This window comes from Esox lucius, chromosome 1 (assembly GCF_011004845.1).
Source record: "Esox lucius isolate fEsoLuc1 chromosome 1, fEsoLuc1.pri, whole genome shotgun sequence".
Lineage (NCBI taxonomy): Eukaryota > Metazoa > Chordata > Actinopteri > Esociformes > Esocidae > Esox > Esox lucius.
Window position 1 is genome coordinate 2,959,034 of NC_047569.1, and position 14,758 is coordinate 2,973,791.

A 14,758-nucleotide genomic window follows, 5' to 3' on the forward strand; every position below is an offset into this window, starting at 1 on the left:
CCTGTTACCTTCTACTCCTGGCCCTCTGCAGCATCAACCATATCCCATTAACATGGTGGTTCTATTTTTAAAATAAGACTGAATTAACTCTGTTTTCTGCCTTATATTCCAATATTCCTGCTGTTTTTTCAAGTACATTCCAATATAATCTCCTGCTCTTTTTAAAGCACAAACCACATAGTCAACCCTACTAGATATTTTGCTCATGTAGTCATTTCCCAGCAAACAATATTGCATTATCACGGCATACTGACAAGCTAACTTACATTTGGAACCAGTTAGATAATGATCTTACATCAATACAACCAGAAATGCAATTTATTTAAAGCAACCCATTTGTTATTTGTGAAACAATATTTTGTACCAGGTATTTTAATATGCCATAACCATTTTTTGCACTTAAAAATTTGTATATTCATACCTACAGCTAGAATAGGTAGTTAAGTTAATTTCTGTCCAGTCAACATATCTCACATGACACTTCTCTCAAACTTTGTGTTTATCCACTACAACTGTCCTATGCCCTCTTAAAGGTTCACAACACAATTCAGCAGGGCTCTAAACAGACTTTAGTTTTACAGTGAGCATGTGAGGTATTATGTATACATTTATTCTATCAACCCCTTTCCAGATATAATTATGTCAATGCTGTTAGATCATCAGTCCAGATATTTTCTCCTAACAAAGTACATGACATAATATAGAAGAGCCCCATATGAAATGTAGTAAAAAAAAAAAGTATAACATTTACAAACAATCAAGAAAATGTAATAAAAAAAGTTTTTGTTGATCACCCACCTCACACTCTCCCAAGTTGGTCAATTGTACAGAAATTAAAATCAGAATTGTGTGGGACTTCAAAACAAACAGGAAGGATAAAGTAAGAAATCCCACCTAGTTCACCTAGCAATTAAATTGCAGGTCTTCAATGGCAATAACCAAGCTTAACAATTACTTATTCCATTTATAGAGGTATATCCTTCTCGAATCACTGAAATCTAACTGATCACATAAGAGATATTATCAAACGGCCAATTTTTACAAATAATACAAAAATATTAACGCCTTACTCTTTATTGGGTTCTTCTAATACTGAGAAATAAACTGAAAAAACGTGAGTGACAATTGGAGACAAGACAATGAAGGAGTCCGGGGTGAGTTCATGAACAAATGGGCAACCGGGAAAAGCGGGAGATGGCGGCGCCGTCCATCACCTCTCCGTCACATCAGTTCTATCTTCCCCTTCCTTTGTTGTTGGGACCCAGAACGGCACCTGATCATAGACAATGAAAACAAGTTTAAAAACAGCAGAAAGCGTCCACAATCTGATTCAGTTATTTCATAATATTTTTTATATATCACTTTTACATTATTATCAAATGTCTTGTTGATGATAATGAGGTACTGATTAGGTGTTGGACAAAGCTAAAAATGTGACTTGTCAAAGAAGATGACTTTACTCCATTCCTCTACAGTCCAATCTTTATGGTCTTTTGCTAACTTCACCCTGACTCATCTTTGCCTCTCATTGATGAAGGGCTTTTTTCTAGTTTGCACGACTTCAACCCTGCCCATAGGAGCCTGTTTCGAACAGTCCTCGCCGTGCACTTCACCCCAGCTGCTGTTTGCCATTCTTTATGTTGTCATCCTACAGTTGAGTTGACGGTCATCTCGGTCAGTTATTTTCGCCCTCTGCCAGTCTGTAGCTTTGTTGTTCCCAATGTCTGTTGCTTGACCTTGTTCTTATGAACCGCGATCTTTGAAATTTTCAGGATGGAAGCAACCAGATGCTCACTGTATCCCTCTGCCAGTAATGCCAGAATTTAACCCTTTTCCTCACTCAAAGCTTTTCTTTTCAGCTCTTTTGTCATGCTGAATAGTTATTTTTTTATTCAAATTACCTTTGAGGTACTACTTGTACTGTTTTTGCCATCTAGCTGGTTCTACTGCCAATAGAATAGTGATGACCGCAGCAGTGTTTTTTAGACTTTTCCTCGTTAGATTAGATTTGGTATTGGTAATCACCTAATCAGTACCTCATTGAGTAAAATTAGGTGTGCCTGTGTTGGAATTTAACAGAAACTGGAATGAAATGGCTACCATACATGTAGGGCCGGATTCGCATACGCGGATTAAGCCTAGTCTATAACAAAAAAAATCCAGTTCAATAGAAAACTCCATTGAGCTTGTTTTTTCAGTCCAAGACGAGTTATAATCTGTCTGCGGAACCGGCCCCTGGAGATGCTGATTTAAGAAAAAATAGGGGTGGTTGCATAATTTTTTCCAGAGCTGTATATTATTAGTATTTTTGTATTAATGATCTCAGTCTACATATCTTTCTTGAGACTGACCAAAATATTAAGGGGACCCCAATAACTAGAGAAAGTGAAATATTACTTCATATTAAAGGACACACAAGCCAATTATATCAATAAGCTATCAATCCATTTTGCTTACCCTAAACCTGCATAAATAAAACACTAACAGGCGTATTGGACATATGCAACTTGTAAGCCTCTAGTTACAGCCTTATTCTATTGATCATCTGTGTTTACAATCACGTACTTCAGTTGCTTGCTCTGTAGTTCTTAGTGTCAGGGAAAGCTGCAATGATGAATGAGAATGCATGTTAAGGATTTCAACGTTTGTTAAAATATGACTCCAAAATTGTGTACTTCCTCAAATCTGCTTAGCAGATTTTCCGTGTCAAAATGATCTTGGGCTGGTATTTAATATTTTATTGTTCCCCTCGGTAGCCCAGTGCAAATTACAGCAATAAAGTACATGACAGAAATGCTTTGAAAACATGATGATTACCGCGTGCTTAGTCACACCTTGAGTACTCAAACTCAACTTGAATATTTATTTCTGTCCCAGAAAGTGAAACACTTCTTGCACTGAGCTCAGCCTGGCTGGGGAAAAAACTACCAATCAAGCTAGTTACAGTAGTAGTTGACTTACTGTACTGTACAGTAGCTTGCTAACGCTAGTTGGCTTGCTCTACAGAGGTAATGTTATTTGATGGTAACTACCAAAGTGATTTCAGCTATTATGTCAGATAGATAACTATCTGCTTTGTAAAGAAGTTAAATAAGCTTACCTGAGGTTCTTTGTCCAGAAATGATGTCGGCTTAACAAACTAAGCAGATGTTGGTTAAGTAGTTGTGTAAGTTAACTAGCTGCAGTAGATAGTTAGCCAGGTTACTGTAACAGAAAACTTGCTCTACCTGCAGTTGCTAGCTAGGTATACTGTGTAGTAAATAAGAACATTTCTAAATTGGAAAATTGCTAGATTAGAAAAACCGAAAGTACCTTGCCTTAGTTTGAAAGGTTAATGCAACAATATTTCTAAATAGAAAAAAAGTATCAATTCGAAATAACCTATGATAGCGACTGAAACTTAAGCACTGCCAATAATAGCTACAACATTGGGCTACCCAGAGTAGAAGAGCACTTGTGAAAACTCACAGACACAGCTAAATCAGATTTATCTTCAACAGGAGTAAAAACATAAATATAGTTTAACAAATCAGAAGTACTACAGCCACCGGTAATGTAATTGCCGAGGTAAACGTCTCACGACTAGGAGTACTACAGTGAAGACATGGCGGGACCCTCGAGCTGCGGCACTTCCGTGCGTGCACAGTTTGTGTATGCCTTCCATCTGGTTATTGTGAGAGATTGTGGCATTTGAACTAAGCAATTGCGTGCATTGGAGTATAATTGTTTCTTCACCTGAACTCTGAAATATTAGGAATATGGTTTCCAATGTGGTGGAAAATAATGTCATCGTAAGCAAAGAACGTTGTAGCAACGAAAATAGGAATTTAACTTTTCCAGCTGTAGTTATGCAAGATCGTTACCAAACTGGTACGTACGTTTTTACATTGTCAGTATGTCATTTAATAACGTTTCTGCAGGTGAGAAAGATGTGTTCATGCAATTAACTTCGGACAATGTTGCCAAACGTTGTAAGGAGGTAATGTCACGACATTACCAATCCACTACATCACTGTTGGTCGTGGTTACGTAACGTGTTTGCTGGGTACGAAAAGGACACCTGGCTTACAGCATTGAAGGAACATTGTTGTTGTGAGTACATTCTTATTTCTTTGGTACCTGTAATGTCATTGATTTTGGCTTTACTATGTCTATTTGTGTTGTTGTGTCCTGTCATACTGCATAATGGTACTGTACATCCTTGATGGTTTCATTCGGCATGTATTCATGTTTCGGTAATTACTAATGTTGTAATCCTCATTAAACCGTTCAAAACATCTATACCGCTCTAAACTTGCAGGCCTATTATTTATTTAACTTCGGTAGCAACAGCAACACTCTACATTAGAAATTATTTAGCAACAACAACAATGTTGCCATAAAAATAAAGGTATTTGGTGTGTCTATAATTTGTGTTGTGTAGGCTGCCTTTTCAAAGGAAACATGATGTGGGGGAAATTATAAATGAAACAAAATTACAATTTCAATAATACTTTACATAGGTTAAAGAATATTATAGGGTGGAGCACACTGAGAAATGGTTAGAGGTTATGTAAGCTAATGTAGAGAACATTATCTAATATAAATAATATCAAATTTTTATGTTATTGTTTAACATAAAAAACAATAACATTATCACCGACTTTTCACAGCTAGCCATTGTTGCCACCTGTAAATCAAAATTAAACAATTCTAAGAAATAGTTTGCTCAGTCATTGCTGTTAAAACACATACTTAAGTAAACATACCTTTGAAAATGATAATGATTATCGGTTCTGACCCCATCATTATCCTACAAAAGCAAAAGTTTAAATCATTAATATGCTTTGCACTGGGGAAGACTGACCAACTTCCATTCAGTTACATTTACCATGCGATTAGGGTACATTCTGACAACTCAAACAACCTCCTAGTTACAATGTTTGGTGCTTAAGGTGTTGTACTGTTCTGATAGTGTCAGACTTTTGAAGTATCCATATTTATCTGATGCAGAAACTTTTATTATAATGCCAATTGAGGTAAATGTCCAGAAAACTATTGCAATGTAATCTGCAAGTAAATTCAGTTTGGTCGAACAGTGGCGGCATAATAGCCATAACACAAAATCTGTTGTTCTTTTTCGCACAGTGAGATTACATTGTACACACATGATCAGGGTTGTGGTTTTTCTTTGTGTGATTGATGTTTCAAGTTGGCCACATGGGGGCACGATAGGAAAGGAAAAATCATAGATGTAATATTTCTTGCAACAATGGATATAAATAAAAACAATTGCATTCTGGTTAGTAGTAGCTTCAATGCTGAAACCCACTAAATGATGCTTGCAGCTTTAATTTTGTTTATATTTCAAAATAATGACAACATAGTGTATATGAAGCTAAAAATAAATGGATCTTGCCTGCATATATTTAGTGACAGGGGCATCATGCATTTTTAGCTAGTTATAATGCACACTAATTGACTACAGCTGGTTAACAAGTAGCCTACATTGTTGCGTAGCTAGCTATTTTTAAATGTAGCTATAAAGATTGTCGTGTTTTCTGTGTTCTGTCACTGGCAAAGTATTCGAATCTCAGATTCAAATAATTTAGTATATAAGCGATCTTAGTGTACATGTTAACTATCCCTAAATATATAGCCTGAGGTTGTCATATGGATGCACTTACCAAAATCTTCGTCTTTGACCCTGTAATTCTTCCTTCATAAACGCATGCGCCAAATCAAAAACACCACACCAATGGAAACCGTGAATGGGTGCGGTCTGCAGATATACCCTCCTCAAAAAAAAGACTTGAAAAGTGTAATGCTAAAATAAACCTGGTGGAATATCTCACAACTAATTAGGTTGATTGGCAACAGGTCAGTAACATTATTGGGTATAAAAAGAGCATCCCAAAATGGATGAGTCTTTCAGAAGTAAACATGAGGAGGGTTTCACCAATCTGTGAAAGACTGCGCATGCAAATAGTGCAACAACTTAAGAATACCGTTTCAATGTAAGATTGCAAAGAGATTGTGGGTCTCATCATCTACAGTACATAATATCATTAAAAGATTCTGAGAATCAAGAGAAATCTGCTGGCAAGGGACAAGGCCAAAAACCAATACTGGATGGCCTTTAAAAATTGACACAATTCTGTAGTGAACATCACTGCATGGGCTCAGGAACTGTTCTGACTATTGTCTGTGAACACAGTATGTCACTGCATCCACAAATGCAAGTTAAAACCATGCAAAGAAGAAACCATATATAAAGAAAATCCTGAAATGCTGCCGCCTTCTCTGCGCCCAATCTCATTTAAGATTGATTAAGGCAAGTGGAAAACTGTCTTTGTGTCTGACAAATCAAATGTTGAAATTATTTTGGGGAATCATAGATGCCGTGTCCTCCAGACTAAAGAGAAGAGAGACCATCCAGCTTGTTATCAGCACACAGTTCAAAAGCCAGCATCCATGATGGTATGGGGGTGCATTTGTGCACATGGCATGGGTTACTTGCATATCTGTGAAGGCACCATTAATGCTGAACAATATATACAGGTTTTAGAGCAACACATGCTGCCATCACGACTACATCTTTTTCAGGGAAGGCCTTTCTTATTGTTACAACACTCTTGCGATACATATCCTGTTTGATAGACAGACACTTTGTTCATTCATACATCACTTAGTTTAGCACATACATCTCACTTTGTCCTGTTTCATGTGAGTATGTATTGCTGTGGTGATTTGTTTGGTCTAGTCAATTGTTTGCTGTTTGCTGTTTAGTCCTTGTTCAACCTGTGTGTTTTCTTTGTCCCTGTGTCCCTGGGATTTTTTTTTTTTTTAGCAAGTCGCCCTTGGGCATACAAAACCCGTAGGAAAACGGGTTTTGTATGCCCACTGTATCTTTTATATAACTGGCCAGCCACTGTATTTTTGTATTGGTTAGTAGTCAGCTAAGGGGTTCTTGAGGCAGGCAAGTTCAGTTTAAGGGTGTTTGGACTATATTGTTTAATTTCTTGGGTCCAGCTCAGCCCCTTTTCCATAACCCCTTCATCGTGTGTTTATAATAAACGTTTTATGTTTGACGGTAGCTTTGGTTGTCTGTGTCGTTTGTTCTCACTGTGCCTTTACACTACACTAATTTGCATGAGTTTTATGTTACAGGTCTCTGTACCATCCACCCTAGACTGCTAGAGCCACAGGGTTCATAACACTTTCTTCAGTAAGACAATGCGAAACCACATATTGTTAATATGATAATGTCTCCATATGCACTGCTGAACTAATTCAAAAGTAGTTATATGAACATCAAGATGATGTCAAACACCATCTATGGCCTCCCCAATCACCAGATCTGAACATCATTGAACCTTTATGGGAAGTTCTAGAGTGCGAAGTTCAAAGTAGTTTTCTACCTCCTGCATCCCTCAAAGACCTGGAGGTTTTCCTTCTTGAAGAATAGTGAAAGATCCCACTACACACATTTCTGAACCTGTATACAGTAACAGTATTTCAAGAAGGATTTCAGCTGTTCTGAAACTGTTCTCGTTTTTTTAATTATTATTTACAATCGCTAGGGCCCTTCTTCTTCTTCCGCTTCATCCGGGGCCGGGTCGCGGGGGCAGCAGTCTAAGCAGGGATGCCCAGACTTCCCTCTCCCCAGACACTTCCTCCAGCTCTTCCGGGGGGACACCGAGGCGTTCCCAGGCCAGCCGGGAGACATAGTCCCTCCAGCGTGTCCTAGGTCTTCCCCGGGGTCTCCTCCCGGTGGGACGGGACCGGAACACCTTCCCAGGAAGGCGTTCCGGAGGCATCCGAAACAGATGCCCAAGCCACCTCAGCTGACCCCTCTCGATGTGGAGGAGCAGCGGCTCTACTCTGAGCTCCTCCCGGGTGACCGAGCTTCTCACCCTATCTCTAAGGGAACGCCCAGCCACCCTGCGGAGAAAGCTCATTTCGGCCGCCTGTATCCGGGATCTTGTCCTTTCGATCATGACCCAAAGCTCATGACCATAGGTGAGAGTAGGAACGTAGATTGACCGGTAAATCGAGAGCTTCGCCTTGCGGCTCAGCTCTTTCTTCACCACGACAGACCGATACATCGACCGCATTACTGCAGAAGCTGCACCGATCCGTCTGTCAATCTCCCGTTCCATCCTTCCCTCACTCGTGAACAAGACCCCTAGATACTTAAACTCCTCCACTTGAGGCAGGCACTCTCCACCAACCTGAAGTGAGCAGGCCACCCTTTTCCGACTGAGGACCATCGCTAGGGCCCATTTTTTTATACTTCACTTTTTCAAAGCTCTTCATACAGTAAGCATAACAGCAGTCTGTGGGCTAAACTGTGGCAAATTTTTCACAAAATGCATTCAATGACTACATCGTTCAAATTATTTGATTTATTTTCTCACTCACACACAACCACCACCAAAACTCTGTGACCTACAGGTCATTTTGCAAATTTACATACTCTTCAAAACTGTTAAAAACCTAAGTTCAAAACCAAACATAACACAACATTTTATGAGACAGCAATTTGTTACATTTCTACAGTAATACCATATTGATACATTCCAAAACTAAAATCTAAAACTAAAATACTATCAAAATAATTAGACCAACCACAACTGATACCCATTATAGCTAAACACCTACCCAGTGGTTAGTCTTTTAATTTCATTACCATCTATACAAAAGGGGAGGTCTTAGGAATAATTTTGTACTGGACCCAGACAGAGAGAGAAGTGTCAGACAGAGGAAGAAGATTAGATTAAACTTTAATTGAACAAGTACAAGTACAGTAGAGTGAAATGCAGTTTGTGTCTAACCAGAAGTACAAATAGAGGAGAGCAGAAAATGAGTATTTAGCATATGTACATTTGGGGTGAACAAGTATTTGATACACTGCCAATTTTGCAGGTTTTCCTACTTACAAAGCATGTAGAGGTCTGTCATTTTTTATCATAGGTACACTTCAACTGTGAGCGAAGGAATCTAAAACCCTGAACATGTACTTTTAAGGATTGTATTGGACTTTCCTCAGCAGGGGACTGAGCTTCTTTTAAACCAACTAGAATTTATTTTTTTCTCAAATAACAAACACATCAAGTGCAAAAAAACACATGGACAACAACATATTTTAAGAGATCTCATCAACTTTCCTGCCTTTGTTTGGGTTGGCCCATCAGCCTCTCACTGCAGTATCACTACCACCGACCTCCACTGGATGGCAGCAAGGAGGCTACTTTGGAGTTCACCTGTTTGAAGTGAGTGAGCAGATTAGTTTTGATTCAAGTCCAATAGGTTCTTATTGGTGTTTATATATTATTCATTGTTTTTCTTATATGTGTGTGTGGAATTCCCCATCCCTCTTCCTATATTCAGAGGGCCCTCCTGGATTTATTTAAGAATGTGACCCTTTTCATAACTGTTATTGCCTGTATATTTATCTGTGTTAACTTTAGCTACCGGACCTACAAGGTGAAAAAGCCAATATGGCTACTTCTCTCCCCCTCTACAACCGGTTTGAAAGCCTGGGGCAGGGTTCTAATTTGGGTTAGTGTTCTGGGACTTCTACTCTAAAAAAGGAGGGGAGACAGACGGTACTTAGGCCCCAAGCTCCTCTGGACCTACCACTTACCAAGAGTTACTTTAAGTTACTTCAGGCCATACACCATTCTGAGATTTTAGCCCACTCTCTCAGTACTGGGTCAGGCCCCCCTGGTATGCTCAGACAGGTAGCAAAGTTGGCAGCTTTTATCAAACCTTCCTCGCCCTCTGTGCAGACTTCTGAGAAAGTCAAACAGAATACTGCACAATGGATGGAGGTTAACATGCTTATTCTGAGGGAACACTATGATACAGTACTGGCAGTGGGTTTAGAGAAGCTAGAGGGCTTTGATCTGGAGGCATTTAACAAAGCAATAGCCTAGAGTAAAACTAGGTATAAGCGGAAGTTCACTGACACCTCAGCCGATACTTTGAAATATATGCTACAAACCTCTAAAAGGCCGTCAACTCAGACCTCTCTGACCTTTGACCCGATTTATATTTCCAACACTGCCTATGACCCCTAGGCCATCTTCATATGCTCAGGCAGTAACAAAGCCTAGATCTAGGCCCAACGCTGTCTCACATCCAGTTGGCACACAAAACCATAATCCTTCATACACTTTTAATTCCAATCTCTTCCGGAGTCCGCACTCTAACCGTTACCTCAATTTAAATCCTAACCTTCCTCCTTCCCCTCTCCCATAACCCTAACCTTAAATGGCCCCATCACGAGGTACCTAAACCCAACCTAACCCCAGTCTCAATGCCTATCCCTAACCAATTGCTTAGCTTGAACTCATCCCCCACTCCAGTACTGGTGTGTGAGGAATCCTCCGTCTCTGGCCGGAGCCCTTGTTTTAATTCCGATTCCCTTTCAAGGAATTATTCTGTTCCTCCCCTTACCCCATCAGGAGAGGAGGGTGTTGTTCATGTTGAGCACTTACCAATTGGATTATCTTCCCGGATGGGATTGCATCCATGCACTCCAAGACAGCCCTCCATCCTCCAGGTTCCGTTGACTCCTGTGAAAACAATAGGTAAGAAGTTAGCATCAATATCATTGTTCCCCAACTTGCATAGGTCCCCGATCCCTCGTTTGCAGTCTGTTATAAAAAGAAGAGGGGATGCCCCACAGTGGTAAACATGGCCTTGTCCCAACTTTTTTGAGATGTGTTGATGCCATGAAAGTTAAAATCAAATTATTTTTCCCTTAAAGTGATACATTCTTTCAGTTTAAACATTTGATATGTCATCTATGTTGTATTCGGAATAAAATATTGAAATTTGAAACTTCCACATCATTGCATTCTGTTTTTATTCACAATTATACAGTGTCCCAACTTTTTTGGAATCGGGTTTGTACAAGGTTTACTTAAAACTTGTGAGAGTAAATTCCCTAATGTGTTGTATGTTCCAATCATAAATTTTTCAGATAGACTAGCAGAACCTCAACAGACTTGTCTACGGGGCCTCAACAAATACATAATAGATAAATGCAATTATCTTACCAAACTGAGCAAATTTCACTTTAAAATGGAACCCCGGGATCCAGTCCATTGGATGGCCGAAACTGCTTCTCAGATCCTAAAATTATGTCTCGACCAATTAAACATGTAAGGGGAGAACAATGTCAGAGTATAACTCCCAATTATAACATCACTAACCTTTCCCAATCCTACAGGCTCTTTGAAATAGAGAGGAAGGTTTTGGAGAGGGGCCTTACTTTTATTCCTACCCCGAAGCGGATAGACCATGGGGAGCTCTGTAGGGATGTATATGTTTACCATAGGAGGCTGAAATTGTTAGACCACTTCAAATATGTTACAGATTTCCCTCATGTGCTTTTCACAGACCCCTCGAGGTGGGAGCCTAGACTGGGCTCTGTATCAGGCCCCATACAGGCTCTGAAACAGAGGGACTTAGAAGCCCTAAATGATCTTAGGCCTAGACCACCAGCAAAGCATAACCTCTCCAAGGAGCAATTTAAGGCAATCAGTGGCCTGGGTTACAACCCCAATATTGTCTTCAAACCAGCAGATAAGGGCTCTCAGATTGTTATTATGGAGTGATTGCAATACATCATGGCGGCCAATAGACAATTGAACAATATCGAGCATTATACTCCATTATCCCATTCTATTCAATTGGAGACACAGGAAATTATTCGAGAATTAATTGCACAGCTACATGACACTCAATTAATCTCAGACAAACAAATGACTTACCTTTTGGGCCCTGCGGAACCTAGAGCCAGACAGTTCGATTTGCTCCCCAAGATCCATAAGGAACCGGAGAAATGGTCGGTCCCCTTTCAGGTTCCACCTGGTCATCCTATTGTCAGCGACTGTGGTTCTAAATCCTATAGGGTGGCGGAGTGTATAGACTTCTATCTTAACCCTCTTTCTCGAAAACATGCCAGTTATATAAAAGATACATATGACTTTGTAAATAAATTCAAGGGTTTGACTTTACCAATAAATGCCTTCTTGTCCTCCAATATTCCTTGTACACCAATATTGAGACAGCGTTGGGCCAACAGGCAGTCTCCAGGGCCTTCCACCATTCACCAGACCCTAAATGACCAGACAGGACTATTCTGGATTTACTGGAGGTTAGTTTTACAAGGAATTATTTTGAAATCAATTAAAAATATTACCTTCAGATCCAGGGAACAGCCATGGGCAAAAAGATTGCCCCCGCTTATGCCAAGTTGCATATGTGTTCATGGGAGGAAACAGCATTTTTAAAATGCAAATCCTTACCTTCATTATATTACAGATATTTGGATGGCATCTTTGGTATTTGGGAAGGCTCGCTCTCAGAGTTTGAGGAGTTTTTAAATACACATCACCCAGCCATTACTATTACACATAACATACAACAAGAGAAGATCAAATTTTTAGATACCCAGGTATTCTTAATGCCGGGAGAAGAGGAAACCAATTCTTTGGCCACCAGGGTCTTTTTTAAACCTAACTTTAACTCCAGTACTGTGATACCTAACCTTAACCACAGTGATGTGATACCTAATGTTAACCTAACCGTAATGTTAAAAAGCATTTATGACATACTGTAGCAACCACTCCAAATCTGTAGTCTCTGTGTGGAGAAGTGGGTAGTGCTCCTGCCTGCTGTGCTGAACATTGCTGGTTTGACATATGGCTTGGACATTTCATGCAAATTCATAATGATACATATTCATATTGTTCGTAACATATGATACGTTTGTCTGGCGTTCGTAACATATTATGTTTTCATAGCGTTCGTAATTATGTTTTAGCCAATTCCTAATGTATTATACGTTTTGTTAGCGCATTGTAATGTAACCTAACATAACGTTGCATATCATACGGAATCGGGTGCCAAGGATTTACGTAAAATCGTCGACATAGTCCCCTGAGATCAGGTTGTCAGGGGTAAGTAGCTCCGTTTGCCATTTCTAAATAATGTCCTGTGTAGAAATGTTGGGTTAAAGATCAATAGACAAAAATAATACGTTGGTAAACTTGTAAAAAATAATTTTTCACATGAAGTAAATAAAAAATGAAAATTGGCAGTTGGCCAGGTAGGTAACAGCAAGCAGCGTACAGCACATCAACAATCTTCAATGGAGTCACGTGAAGCATTGTGACATCTACCGATGTGATCAAATATTGGTCATATATCATATATTTTAAAATATATGTTAAGTCTTTTAATGTATATGGCCATATATTAGATTTCTGTACATGGACTTTAGGATTTGACCCTTAGAGGGGCTCAGCCCCCAATGAGAATGTTAGATATGGAAAGCACAAGTAATTAATCAATCACTTACATTACCCAAAACCAAAATGACCACCATCCACATTATCAAATATCCCTCCTGGATGCAATGAATGCTGGATTCCTGGATATCGGCAGACGATATCTGCCAGGGATGGACCAGGTATGCCAAAAATACATTCTTATGTGTATTTTTCAAGATGACATAAGATGTGATGTGGATGAGAACCCTTGGCCAAATGCATAAGACAGGGCTGACTAGCATTGCTATTGTATCTGTATTGGTAAATAGTGTATATATGACATTCCTGTATTTTGGAATCACTCAATGTCTGATTCACACTTGTAACATATACTGCAGTGAATTCTAAACAGTAGAAAAGTGTTATTCTGAATACTGATTCCGATAAAATAACAGTTCTGGTTCTCTCTCAGTGCAGCATTTGACACTGTAGATCATAGAACACTTCTAGATAGGCTGGGAAATTGGGTAGGACTCTCCAGGACAGTCTTTGATTGGTTCAGATCTTATCTAGATGGCTGGAGTTACTTTGTCACCATTGATAATCAGGAATCTGATAGGGTGGCTATGACATGCGGAGTTCCCCAGGGATCAGTTCTTGGGCCACTTCTGTTCAATCTCTATATGCTACCTCTGGGACAAATTCTACAGAACAACATTAACTACCATAACTATGCAGATGATACTCAAATATATATGGTTCTCGAACCGTATGACAACAGCTCAATTGACTCACCGTGTCACGGTATAGAGCATACATACATACCTGGATGAACCAAAATTGTCTGCAATCAAACCAAGATAAAAAAGATATTATAGTGTTTGGCAACAAAAATAAAAGAACTAGTAAAGAGCTGGATTCTCGGGCCCTAAATCCAGTGACCAAGTGTGTAATCTTGGTGTCCTGAGAGCTCATATTTAACTGTCATATCAAAGCGGTCACCAAAAGAGCTTTCTATCATCTTAAAAATATAGCCAGAATCAATGGCTTAGTGTCCCAAAAAGACTAAGAGAAGCTTATCCATGCCTTTATCTCTAGTAGGGTTGACAACTGTAATGGCCTCTTAACTGGACTCCCCAAAAAGACTGTAAAACAGCTGCAGCTCATTCAGAATGCTGCTGCTAGAATGTTAACCAGGACCAAGAGAACATCACTCATCATTCCGGTTCTTAAATCTTTGCACTGGCTTCCAGTCAGCTACAGAATAGATTTTAAAGTGGTGCTTTTAGTTTATAAATCACTGAATGGTTTAGGCACTGAATGCATTTCTGATATGTTTGAAGAATATAAACTGAGCAGGGCTCTTAGATCCTTGAACACAGGTCAGCTAGTAGAGCCCAGAGTCCAAACTAAACATGGTCAAGCTGCATTTAGCAGTTATGCTGCACACAACTGGAATAAACTACCAGAACATCTTAGACGTGCCCCAA

At 39.4% G+C, this 14,758-nt stretch overlaps 1 long non-coding RNA gene across 1 annotated transcript; it reads right to left on the minus strand.

The window, feature by feature from the left end:
* Positions 1 to 434: 434 nt before the first annotated feature.
* Positions 435 to 3,694, minus strand: LOC105028822. The gene is made up of 3 exons (XR_829422.3): positions 3,101 to 3,694; positions 2,566 to 2,604; positions 435 to 1,273 (listed from the first exon to the last, which is right to left on the minus strand). It is a non-coding gene; the product is annotated as an uncharacterized LOC105028822 (long non-coding RNA).
* Between the last annotated feature and the right edge of the window lie 11,064 nt (positions 3,695 to 14,758).